This window comes from Micropterus salmoides, unplaced genomic scaffold, assembly GCF_014851395.1.
Source record: "Micropterus salmoides isolate LMB-PRFRI ecotype aquatic unplaced genomic scaffold, ASM1485139v1 Ms_hic_scaffold_5, whole genome shotgun sequence".
NCBI classification, from domain to species: Eukaryota; Metazoa; Chordata; class Actinopteri; order Centrarchiformes; family Centrarchidae; genus Micropterus; species Micropterus salmoides.
In genome coordinates this window covers 33,892,114-33,904,458 of record NW_024044237.1, presented here as the reverse complement: position 1 = coordinate 33,904,458, position 12,345 = coordinate 33,892,114, and positions in this window count along the sequence as shown.

Genomic DNA, 12,345 nt, shown 5'->3' with positions numbered 1-12,345 from the left:
CAGTACGAAGCGAGGCAGCTGCTGTTTGTAAATCATAAAATAACATTTCATTCTAATGAGTAATAACCACACGTATCAAAAGGTCGAAAAAACATTCAGTGTGTTTTAACAGAAGAAAATACCAACTGAGGCATTCAGTATCTACAAAAACGTGTCAGTGCCTTAATTTAACTTGGACTGTTATTCACAAACAAGAGGACGGCTGAATAAAATCCAAAAACCATTTGTTTTGAAGTTAGTGACCCTTTCAAAGGAGACGGTGGAAAATGCAAGTCTGTCTTTAAGTGTTTGTGTCTTGATACAAAGAAGAATAATGCAGATAACTATATCAGTATCAAGCACTGGAAAGTGGGCATAGACCCATGCTAACTGAGAACATTTGATCCAAAGAGAAATATTATCACAGCTTTTGGATGGATTCCCATAAAATAGTAGTGTCCGTAATGTTTAGGCTCTGCTTACAATTACAAAATGCATTGCATCTCATTTTATAGATGCAAAAATTACTGTTGTGTGACACTACGCAGTGGTGTCAGTGTCAGTGATGATGCAAAGTGATGAGAATTGTATAGTGTCTAAAATGAAAATTTCCTGCTCACTGTAGATTCAACATGAGGTGCTTGCTAGTTAATTGAATGTAACAGTGACTGTATCAATATGAGATGTACCCAAATGGGTATATCTCAAAATAAGGAATCCTGGGAAAGGATTTGTAAGTTGTAACTACTGGCTTTTTTTATCAACTCCCAAGTTGTCACATATGGACACATAGTCAAGACCTCTTGGCATCAGTTTGTAACGCACTGGGAGGACCTTAGCGTCATAGTTCAATGCGCTGGGGGAGGCCCTGTAGTGTCATTTATGAACGTTAAAAGCAGATGTAGGATATAAATAACATAAAAGTCAGAGTAAGGTGGTTCTGGTGAAAGGGTGGGTCAGAACCCAGACCTCTGTGAAACAACATGTCAACATTTATTGTTTTGTGTGATGTACGTAACAAAAGCTACGTTAGTTAATTTAAGTTAAGTCATGTAAGTAACATATTTTAACCCAAACAATGTTTTCCTAAACCTAACCAAATGGCGAGGTTTCACAGCATTAACCACCAGTTTTATTTTGAGTCTAACTGGATGTTGCACATTGATTAATGCTAACTTGACTGAGCGACGCCAAAGGAGTCTTGACCAAGTGTCCATATGTGACCAGTTGAGAGTGAGAATGTGTTGCATTTATAATTAATGAATACTTTTCTAATACTTACATGGTCAGTAATAAAATCTCATGGGTTTTCTTGGTCTCTAATAATTATATCTGCAGCATAGTGAAGGATTGTATTAAAAGAGGTAATGCATGAATGTCAGGTGTTTTTTTCTTTTTACAACAATCCATCAAGTCTGTAACCAGAAAGGTTATTAAGTTGTTCAACCATTAGGTTCTATTTTAGAGCATTCGGCTGCATCTCATGGTTTTCATCAATGGATGGGGGTTGTTCACATTGAGAAATTTCCATGATGTATGTTCCGCACTGTTTACATGTGCAATTATGAATAAAAATCTTTATGCATTTACGTTAAATTTGAATCAATCTTCTTGTGTGTGTGCCAAAAGGTTACACATTGTATCTGCAGTATAGTACACATGCATATTATCGTCTTAAGAACACACTGCTCTTCTTGGTAAAGATTATATTTGTCTTTGTTTAGTTCCCAGTAGATGTCTCCTCCTGAGATGAAATGGAAGTTGGTCCTTGCTCGAGGTGCACATGTTTTGCAGTGCGATGTGTTTATGGACTTAAACATCCAGAGGCATAAGTGTTTTGCATTAAGCAGCTGCAGGAGTGAATGTGTCAGGAGGTCAGGCGATGATGGTTTTAATAATCGTTCAGATCTATAAAAAGGCAGATGTATAAGGTGTTAAGAAGCAGCAGCCCGAGGGAGTAGAGGGAAACCATTCCACACTGGATTTTTAATCTTTTCTTAAATTACTCAAGCAGAAAAATGTAGAGTATTGATATTTGTAGATCCGCTTATTGATCATTTGATCGCATCTGCAGATGAAGCACTTTACAACTATCTCCCGCAGGGTCTCCAGTTCAGCTCTAACAGATAGGGGCTGTGACATGTTTAACATCTGCATTCACATCTGATTTAGTTTGACCTGAAATGTGACTTAACAGGTTTGTCTTTGTTTCCCTAATATTGGAGTTGAATCTGAATACGCTTCCACATTAATGGAATGGCAACACATAGACAAGATCTCAGATGGGGCAAGTAACACAAGCAGGTAGACAATTCACTTGACTTTTCTTTTAACACCACCCACCATCAATGACAAACTTAAGATCTTTACTGTCGCTTCTGGTCAGGCTCTAAAGGTGAGCATCTTTTAGAGCAGTTGTGCAGGGCAACGTTGCCGTCAATGGGAATGAGTAAAGATTACTACCGTAATCCCCTTCCTCCACCACTCCTCCACCTGCCTCGCACCACCGCTATCCGTTCAAAACATAGTCGGACTTGCCACTAGCAAGATTGCCCAGCAACATTGATCATAAAGTTGCCCTGTGTATCATCAGTTTAAGACCCCGTTTCCACCTGGTAATTATCTGTTATCTGGATAATGACATCTGATCATCGGTCGTCTGTGCATCTACACATGCTAATAATAAGCTTTCTCATTAGCTCAGTTCACCCTAATTGTGGGTTGATCTAAATATGCAAACAGATGGGCGGAGCTGGCAGATTTGTCAACAAACATGGTAAAGAGAAGTGGGAAACTGTCAACGGGCATGTGAGGCAAGTGTGACAGTCAGTCTTAGCCAAATTAGGTTACTTTTTGGCAGCCTTGCTTAATAGGAAGGTTGTTTAAACTGTTAAACTGTCAGTGGAGAAGCATGTTAGCACTAATGCTGGCTCCTCAGGTCATGTGATCCTGATCTACTTATTTTGACTTTATTGTACCTTTTTGATGGGCAGACTGAAATAGCCGGCGCCCTTTCAACATGTTCTTTGAAAACTGTACAGATGTAATTTACACCTGACTGAAATCCCATCACAGTGTGAGCCAGATCCAATTGCATTCTGCAGCTGATTTACACCTGCATCTGTTTTTGGCATCTTGAATTGCTCCATGCTAAAATGTAAAAAGGACTGACAGCTGACATTTCCTGCAGCTCTTAAATGGACTGTTTGTGACCACGATTGGCCATTTATAGCGGAAACTGGCTACTGAGATTATGGTGGTGGGAAGGATACTTTTGAGAAACGTCATCTTTTTTGTACTTAATGGGCTGAATTTAGATTGCTAACCAAAAGCTCCTGTTAAACAGCTCCTTAGACCAACAATGGCCAGTTTGACGTGTACCGAGGTGATTACAGAGGCTCTGTACAGAGGCCTCGGGTTGAGGCGGGTACAGGAGAGGCGTTAAGCAGGAGAGGAGCGAAAGGTGAAAGGGATGTCGGGCATGGGAGACGCTGTGACAGCGTGTGGAGCCAGAATCTTTTCACATCTAACTCATGAATTAAGAGTTTATTTCAAACCAAACCAAAAAGCTGGTAATGGTTGGAGCAGTGCAAATGTAACCAAGATGGTTTTAGTGAGTTTAATTTTGTTTCAGTGAAGAGTTACCATGGCAATTAGTTGGGTGAAATAAAGATTATAAGATTATATTTTTTTGATTTGATAAGGAAAATAAGTGTAAGACTACTTCCTTTCTTGACTTTTGTGAGTTTATTTTGTTTATTTATTAGACTGAAAAAGCTTGTAACATAGCAAAGTCACCGCTTTCACACATCTCCCAGCTGAAACTACAGGGGGATGCCTGAACTATTCTATCAGACTATCGCCTATCGGAGGCACAAGTGGCATTACAACACAGTATGAGGGGGGCTAACTAGCATGCTGACTTCAGCGGATATCTCTGCAACACGATACATAGATGTCTTTAAACTAAAATCCTGGTCATATACATTGTATATTTAACCACAGGAGTCCTCTGACAGGCGGCGGGTATATGTAGTGCACATGAAGTCAACAGCAGTCGAGTGATGAGTCCTCAGTGAAGCTGAATGAGAATCATCAGACAACAGAAAGAGATGAAGCCTCGCTCCACCAAACGTTCACTGTGTCACTGCTGCTCCTAAAGGGCAAGAAAATTATCAAAAGTTTGTGTGTGTGTGTTTTCTGCAGTGTTCATTATGGTGTGTATATTAAGTGAACAAGATAACATACTGACAGACCAAAAAGCTCAATCTGATTCTTTTTTTTAAAACAAAGTGGACCCAGCTTCAATAATACTTAATGGTTTCACTATCAATAATCAAAGATCTGATCATTGTGTTCCTTACTCCATCCAGCATGATCCACTCCTCCACTGCGGGGTTAATGGTACTGATGTCTGTATTCCCACTGTTGCAATACTAATGTTCATATATGTTTTGTCCGTTATTAGTTTCCGAGCTGGCAAATAAACGTTCTTGCTTATGTAAATAATTTATTTAAAGTTGTAATAAACTGTAATTCAGAAAAACACAGTTTACTTTGTAGTCCAAACAGCTCATTCATTCTGCACTTTTAATTATTAAGAGTTCGTGAATGTATATTGTTTAAACTGCTACAGATATAGTTGACCTATATTCTTCCATTTTCCACTGCTTCTCTACATAGAGGTTGCAGCAGCATCAGGACAATGCTGTGTTTATAACGTGAAACAAATTAAGCTCACGCATTTTGCATGCTGCTTTGCTCAGCGAAGGATTCAGTATGTGAGAGCTCACATGTTGGCAAATAGAATTTTGCAAGTACTTAGTTTCTAGTAAGCTGCAAAGTTTTATAACCTAACTTGTCATCCTATCTGTTCTGATTAACAAGTTTAGAATAATGCACTGTGTGACCAGAGGGGCATGCATGTCTGTCCCTCTTTTGTCCTAACAGTTGAAAATATCTGGTTCTTCTTTTAGGAAACTAGTTGAGTTTGGCAGTTAAACATTTCGTAACGAGCCAAAATAGCTGCATGTATGTATATATGCATATTGCATACAAATACTGCTGTTTTTTTCCGTTATCATGGTTATGTTTTAACTTAAATACATTTAAACAAACACTGTCTATAGCAGAGAGTGAAGGTAACTGTGTCAAATCCAGCTTCCACATGTCTTTGCACTGTATTGACTGTATCTCAGTCTGTCTTTGGTTGGTCTGTGTAATGATTGATGGAAGGACATGAACTCTAATGTAAACAGAGAATATTAGGATATATTTTAGGGGAACATTTTTGGGGAACAGGAAGCAGATTTCTGTCATGCTGTGACCTGAAAATGAAGCTGTACAGTACAAGCACTAAGCAAATGTCTTTAAAGAGATTAAGATTCTCTGCCCTAATGTTTTGACCTTTGACACCAGTCACTGGCTAAGGCATAGAGCTTCATGTTGACCTCTGCGGTTGATTTGTTTCTTTGCCATCATTAGTTATGTCACTCATGTAATGACCTGCCTGCGTGTTGTTATGAATCGCCCAAAGCGATGATCAAGGTCTGCAGGTCAGCAGGGAGCTGAGGGCTGCAGAAACGCCCTTTATGTTAGTTTGTCCACATGTGGTGCGTCACCCCCCACCCCACCTTCCCTCCCCCTCCCCCCGCTGGGACCGGATCAGAGCATAAATGCATCACAAGCAGCAGCGCTGTTGTTGAGGTCACCATCAGCAAGTTTACATTCTGCTTACACCAGATTAACACAATTAATCAGTAAACTTCACCCTTCTCCTCGACTGTAGGCAGCAGCAGCACCCTGTGAGCCATCTGTGGATGCCGGATCCACTCCAACTGGGTCTCTGGGTCTGTTTGTTTAATGGACAGGCACCTGCCAACACAGACATTCACACCACGGAGACAGATGATACTTCCTCTGACTGGCTGAGGGTTGTGCATTATTTTCAGTTAGACACAGGGCTCTGATGAAACATCCTTATCAGCAATTTACATTGATCAGAATCAGAAGGAGCTTTATTGCAAGTAGTGTTTTACACATACGAGGAATTTGCTGTGGTGATAAGGTGCTACATGTAGACAAACATACAGTCAACAAAAATAAATGTAAAAATATGGAATAGAACAAGAATGTTGCAGATATATACATGTGCATTATTCTGGGTCTGTGCCGTGCAGAAGTAACGCAAAGGAAGAGAATATTGTGTACATATAAATATATAAACTGACAACATAGAAATATACAACAACAAAGATCAACTATCAACAGCCCGACACGAGATGAAACAGTATTTACATGTGCAGAGACATTTGCATCATTTGTATCATTTGGTGGGAGGAGTCAGCTGCAATCTTTCCTGCTCACCTCATAGTCCTGGAGGAGTACATGTCCAGAACAGAAGGAAGATTGCAGCCAATCACCTTCTCTGCAGAGCGAATGATGCGCTGCAGCCTGCCCTTGTCCCTGGCAGTGGCAGCAGCGTACCAGATGGTGATGGAGGAGGTGAGCATGGACTCAATGATGGCGGTGTAGAAGTGCACCATCATTGTCTTTGGCAGGCTGAACTTCTTCAGCTGCCGCCGGAAGTACATCCTCTGCTGGGCCTCCTTGATGATGGAGGAGATGTTCAGTTTCCACTCTCCCACCTGGGAGATGATGGTGCCCAGGAAGCGGAAGGAGTCCACAGTGGTGACTGGGAAGTCACACAGGATGATGGGGCTGGGCTTTTTCTAAAATCCACGACCATCTCCACTGATATTGATACTTCTGTCAGGAAGGCAGCTGGTCTCAGCTGTTCCCCAGAGAAAATAATATTAGTGACCTCCCAACCTTTACCCTTTACCAAATTCCCTGTCGTGTACAAGAAATGTACCAGTGACCAGCAATTCACTCTCCGCTTCATACTTTATGACCCCGTAACCCTTCTTTTAGTGCCACCTGCAGAAGAAACGTTCAGTGGTTACCAGGAGTTAAATCATCGGCATAGTTGTGTGTGTTGTCCAACAGTTTAATTTTGGTGTGTATTCATGCATGTATTAACCAACACAGAGGTCGTATGATGCACTGGAGTCAGCAATGCTGCCAGTTTGTCCAAGTGGCCAACCATTTTTTTCCCATAGATCACCATCATAAAAGATGTCTGCAAAACTGGACGCCCTAAATAAACAAACAAGGTAAATCATTTCATGTATGTATGTAAAATCTGTAAACCATAAACATTTAATGTTCTTAAAGTCTAGCCATTGATTTAGCATTGCACTCAACAAAACAAAAGGATCAAAAGTGATGCAGCAGAACCAGAGATATCTTTTTATTCTGCATGTTCTACAGAGGTCTGGTAAGCCCCACACCAAGAGATTTGTTTCATTTTAAAACTTTTTGTCTTCAACCTATGCTGACTCAAGTGACATCACGTGAGGCCTTTTTCAGACTTCACACAGCTCCGTTTTATACTACGTTTTTTCATACATACAACAGTTCTTCTCAATACATGTAAACAGACTTTTTCCACATGGGGTTTTTTGTACACCTGTTCTAAGTTGACTATATTTGTCGTTTCATGTCTTCGTGCATTTTGACTCTAATGAAAACACAATGTCAATGTCAAAACTTCAGTTTGTCTGCACAATTAAAGGGTGAAAATCAATCAGTGTGGTCCAGTCTCTGTTTTTCCAGCAAGGGCTTCCTGTTTGAATGAAGGTCAAATGAAAATAAAATTAAAGCAGTTGCATGTTATTACATGGAGAACTAGCCAAAAACTATTTTCTATTTCACTGTCAGTTTAATCCGTGTTGCTCATTAGATATTATGTGCAGTCTGCTGTGCAAACTGTCGTTTTTTTTCTCCTCAAATTATTTACAACCAGCCACATTTCGGATTTTTGTTATTATTATTGGAAGTTAATAACCGGTGTCAACTTATTTTATGACACGCTTCATTTTAAGTTCCAATTAGCACTCTACCTGACAGTGTTTGAGTTAATGACACACTGTTCATTAAAAGAGTGGTTAATGGTGCTTATCAGGTATTAAATATGTAAACGGGCTGTCAGTGCAGCAGGTGACAGCAGAGAAGAAGAAGAAGAGAATCAGACCATCAAGGTCGACCGGATATCAGAACAGAACACCAACCTCTGAAATTAGCTCACGACCTTTAAAACTATTTTAAATTAGCAAAGCTGTCCGGTTCACAAAGCCTTGAGGTAAGCATGGTAAGATGTACTGTCCTGCCATTAGGGGAGTGGTGGAGAGGGGGAGGGGGGAGCTTTATTTAGCAGGTGCGGTTTATTACCTGTCATCAAATCCCCCTCCGAACAGAAACAGCTGACGTTGCGGAAATACGAGGAGACCCAAATAAGCTCAATCAACAGAACTGATAATATTTCATATACCTGTGTGTTTTTTTCTCATCCACTTCCCAGACAGGACCCCATTTTTCAGCCCCTTCGCTCGTCACCCATGACGACCTCTGCAGGGTCACCCAGGTCCCCGCTGAGCGGGGACGGAGAGGGGCTCGGTGCCTTTGGAAAACCAGGGCGTCTCTTCTGTCTCTATGTCCAACCAACCAGCCGGTGCTGAGGCCAAGTGCACTCTCTGGGATTCCCGTCATCAGCTGCTGGGGCGGAGGAAAAGAGGGAGGGTTCCCCTTTTTGTCCTTCCGCCTACTGGTTTCCTTTCCTTCCTTAGAAACTAGAAGTAAGGAAGGAAAGGAAGGACGGAATGTGAAGGAGACAGACATGAACAGAGCTTAATGAGAGACCAGGAATAGGAAGGTAGAGAGGGAGAAGGAGGTAGGGAAGGAAAGGATAGGTGGCCAAGGACAAAATGAACCAGGGAATTAAACAATGAAGGAAAGGATGAAGAAACTGAAGCAAAGGAGGCATCACAGAAGTAATGGTAAATGGAAAGAAAGAGGGAGGTAGGAAAGTAAAACGGTAGAAAAGGAAAAGACAAAGTTGGAAAATGGAGTGAAATATAGATGGCAGTAAAGAAAGGATGGACAATGGAAAGGGGGGAGAAAGGCAAATTCCAGGAATTGGGGCAGGAAGGAAAGGTATCCGTGAAAGATGTAAAAGCAAAGTGTAGAGAGGAAGAAGTAGGAAGGAAGAGACAAAGATAGGAGAAGATGGGTAGGAAATGACAGGATGAAGGAAAGAATGTAGGAAAAAAGAGAAAAGTTGAACGATGGAAGACAAGATGGAGAGAAGGAAAGGAGGTGGCAGTGATGGAAAGGAGCAAGTGAATGAAAAGAGTAAACCGAAATGCAAAGGTCTAGAAAGAAAAGAAAAGTAAGGAAATAGGAAATAAGGAAGGGAGACATTAGCGAAGGAAAGGTGAAGATAGACAAGGCAGAGTGAGGCTCAGAAATATAGGTAGAAGCTAGAATAATAATAATAAAAAAGCAAGAAATGAAGAGGAGGTAGTGAAGGAAAGGTGGCAGTAGGGAAGAAAAAAGGAACAGCAGGTAGTATGACAAAGGGCAAAGAGACTTGTAGGAGTATGAGGAATCAGGGAAGGAAACAAGGATACAGGGAAGAGAAGAAGAAGACAGGGAAGAATAGTAGGAGATAGAGAAGAAAAAGGAAATGTGGCAGTAGGCAAGGAAAGGACAAAACAAAGGAGGTAGAGAGAAAGGGAGAGGAGTATTAAATGAAAGGTGGAGAGAGAAGAGAAGTGAGGAGGTAGAGAAGAAAAGGAGAAGAGGAAGTAGGAATAGAGAAGGAAGTGAGGAGTGGGGTAGGAAAGGGGACACAGTGAAAAAAGGAATGTAGTACATGAAATAAAAAAATAAGTTGAAGGGAAGGAATGAAGGATGCAGTAAAGGAAAGACAAAGTGCAGGGAATGAAAAGCAAGCAGTTATTCCAACACCTCCTCATACCTAAACAACAAAAAAGGTCGACTGTCAACAACATAAATGCCCGTAAAGCTAAGTCACGTGGCGTAAACGTAAGCCGCAGTTTTGGTTTAGGCTACAAATCGGTGTATGCAGACGTTTTTCTCTTATGACAGAACGCAATGACTTTCTTCCTTTTATGGCCGACCAGCACCTTCAGTAGCGACGAAGTCCCACTGTCATTTCCACTTGCTGTGTTAGCATATATTTTATAAGACATGGTGGTTCTGTCACCTTCTTTGTCTCTTTTGTCACCTCCCCCTTCGCAGATCTGTTTCCTCTGTCACTTTTCCCGACCACGACACCGCGCCGTGGTGAGCAGCTTCTCTGAGACGCCGCACACCTGTTAGTGTGAGTACGCAAAATAACTGCAGGAGATTCATACACTTCAGTGTGGCGGAGGTTACACCGCGAATGTGTGAGGTTGGAGCACAGAATGGCCCGTTACATTTTCATATGATAGTCTGAGGGGTTTAGCTGACTCTCTCACACTCTGCAAGATGCTTAAATTTAGGATTCACAACCATACAGGCAACCAGCTGTACAATCAACACAGGAGCTGCCTGAAGATCAGACGGGAATAACATTAAGATAACAGCCATACGCTAAAGGATAATTCTGGTTTATAACAACTTGGATTTTATTTTAGTTGTTTACGCCATCACTCCTATGAGTAATAATAACACTGGTACTCACCAAAGTGATAGCTTTGTGATCTGGGAACATGGTGACTTAACTGAAAAATCCAGATAATCTAAACTACCATTGACAGTTTGGGTAATAATTTCTCTGTTTGCCTTTGTTTTCTCTTCCTAATAATGGGATCACTTGTTGGTTTGTTTCCAGCCTCTTCCAACTGCTCCTGTTTCTTGATCCGTCTGACTTCTTTGTACTTATGCCACTGTGTTCCCAGATTTTAACAATCAACTTGATGAGTACAATACTACAGTACTAACAGTTACTGAAGTTGGTTGTAATAAACTGGAATTAAATTTTTTTTTTTTCAAACATCATTGTTTGACTTTTGGAAAAATTACCTGCCAAGTCATGTAATTTTTATTTTACTTTATGTGAGATTTAATCATTTGGTTTGCTCAATAGTCCTGCAGATTTCTCTGTTAACATGTGGGTTCAGTAGCTCATTCAATTCTTAGCAGCTAAAGCGCCCAATCCAGAGCTAAAAGAAGAAAAAAAAAAAAAAAAAAATATATATATATATGTATATATATGTATATATATATATATATATATATATATGTGTATATATATATATATATATATATATATATATATATGTATGTATATATATATATATATATATATATATATATATATATATATGTATATATATATATATATATATATGTATATATATATATATATATATATATATATGTATATCTCAGGTGGACTCAAACACGAGTCCGACAGGATGATCATGCTGGATGAATCAGTTGTTTTCTAACATTACTTGAGTTCCACAACAACTAAAGAATAAGACTAAAATGAATGAAGCTTTGCATTTGGTACCTGAACTGAAATCACATATTCATCCTTTACTACATCTCTTCAGTATATGGGTGAAAAACTGTAGATTACATGTTACATTTTAACCACATTTGATGATTTTCTCCTTTGAATGTGATCCTAAACCTTTTGAGTTTGAAAGGTATTTGTCATATACTGGACCTCTATCTGGATTTTATCCAGAACATACAGAGACGAAACTGTTATCCATCTTCTCATTTTAACAACCCTGCCTTCTTCTACTTTGAACACTTGTGACGGCAGGCAGATTCCCTGCATCTGCTGAAACTGCATTCGTGGTCGACACCCACATCAGTTCAGCACTGTGAGTTTCATTTGCACTCATCAGCAACGGCTCATTAAAAAGTTCAGATCGGGCTGTTGACTCTCTAATAGGCCTCCTGCAGCTCCTTAAATGCAGCTTTTGCAAACAACAGACAGTCCTGTTGTCAGTTTTTCATTCATCTTCCTCTGAACCAAATCCTTCCTTTAGCTCTCACCTTGGAGAATTCCCAAAACATTGTCTGCTTTTGTTCGTCAGATCACCTAGCTTGCTTTTCTATTTTCTTTCCTTTCTTTTTTTTTTTTCAAAATTGTCTCTGATTGAATTGTATTTTGCAAAGTACTTCAGGCAAAGGAATTTTCATTCGTATCCGTACATGAGAGCACACAAAAGCAGCCATTGTTGGTAGTCTAATGGGAATGTTAAGTACAAGCAGGCAGAGCTGTCTTTTATCTTGGGTATTTACAACTCTGTCACAACCAGCAGGAATTTGGAAGCTGAGGGGTAAAAAGCATTTTTTTTTTTGATCCCTGCCCGGATGCACTGGCTTTCATCTCTCTCAGTGCTCTTAAGTGAACGGCCCGCTGTTTGTGGAGGGAGAAATGGAATCAAAGCCAGTGATTAGAATGAAGTATTTGCAGAGGTTTAGGGGGAAGAAAAA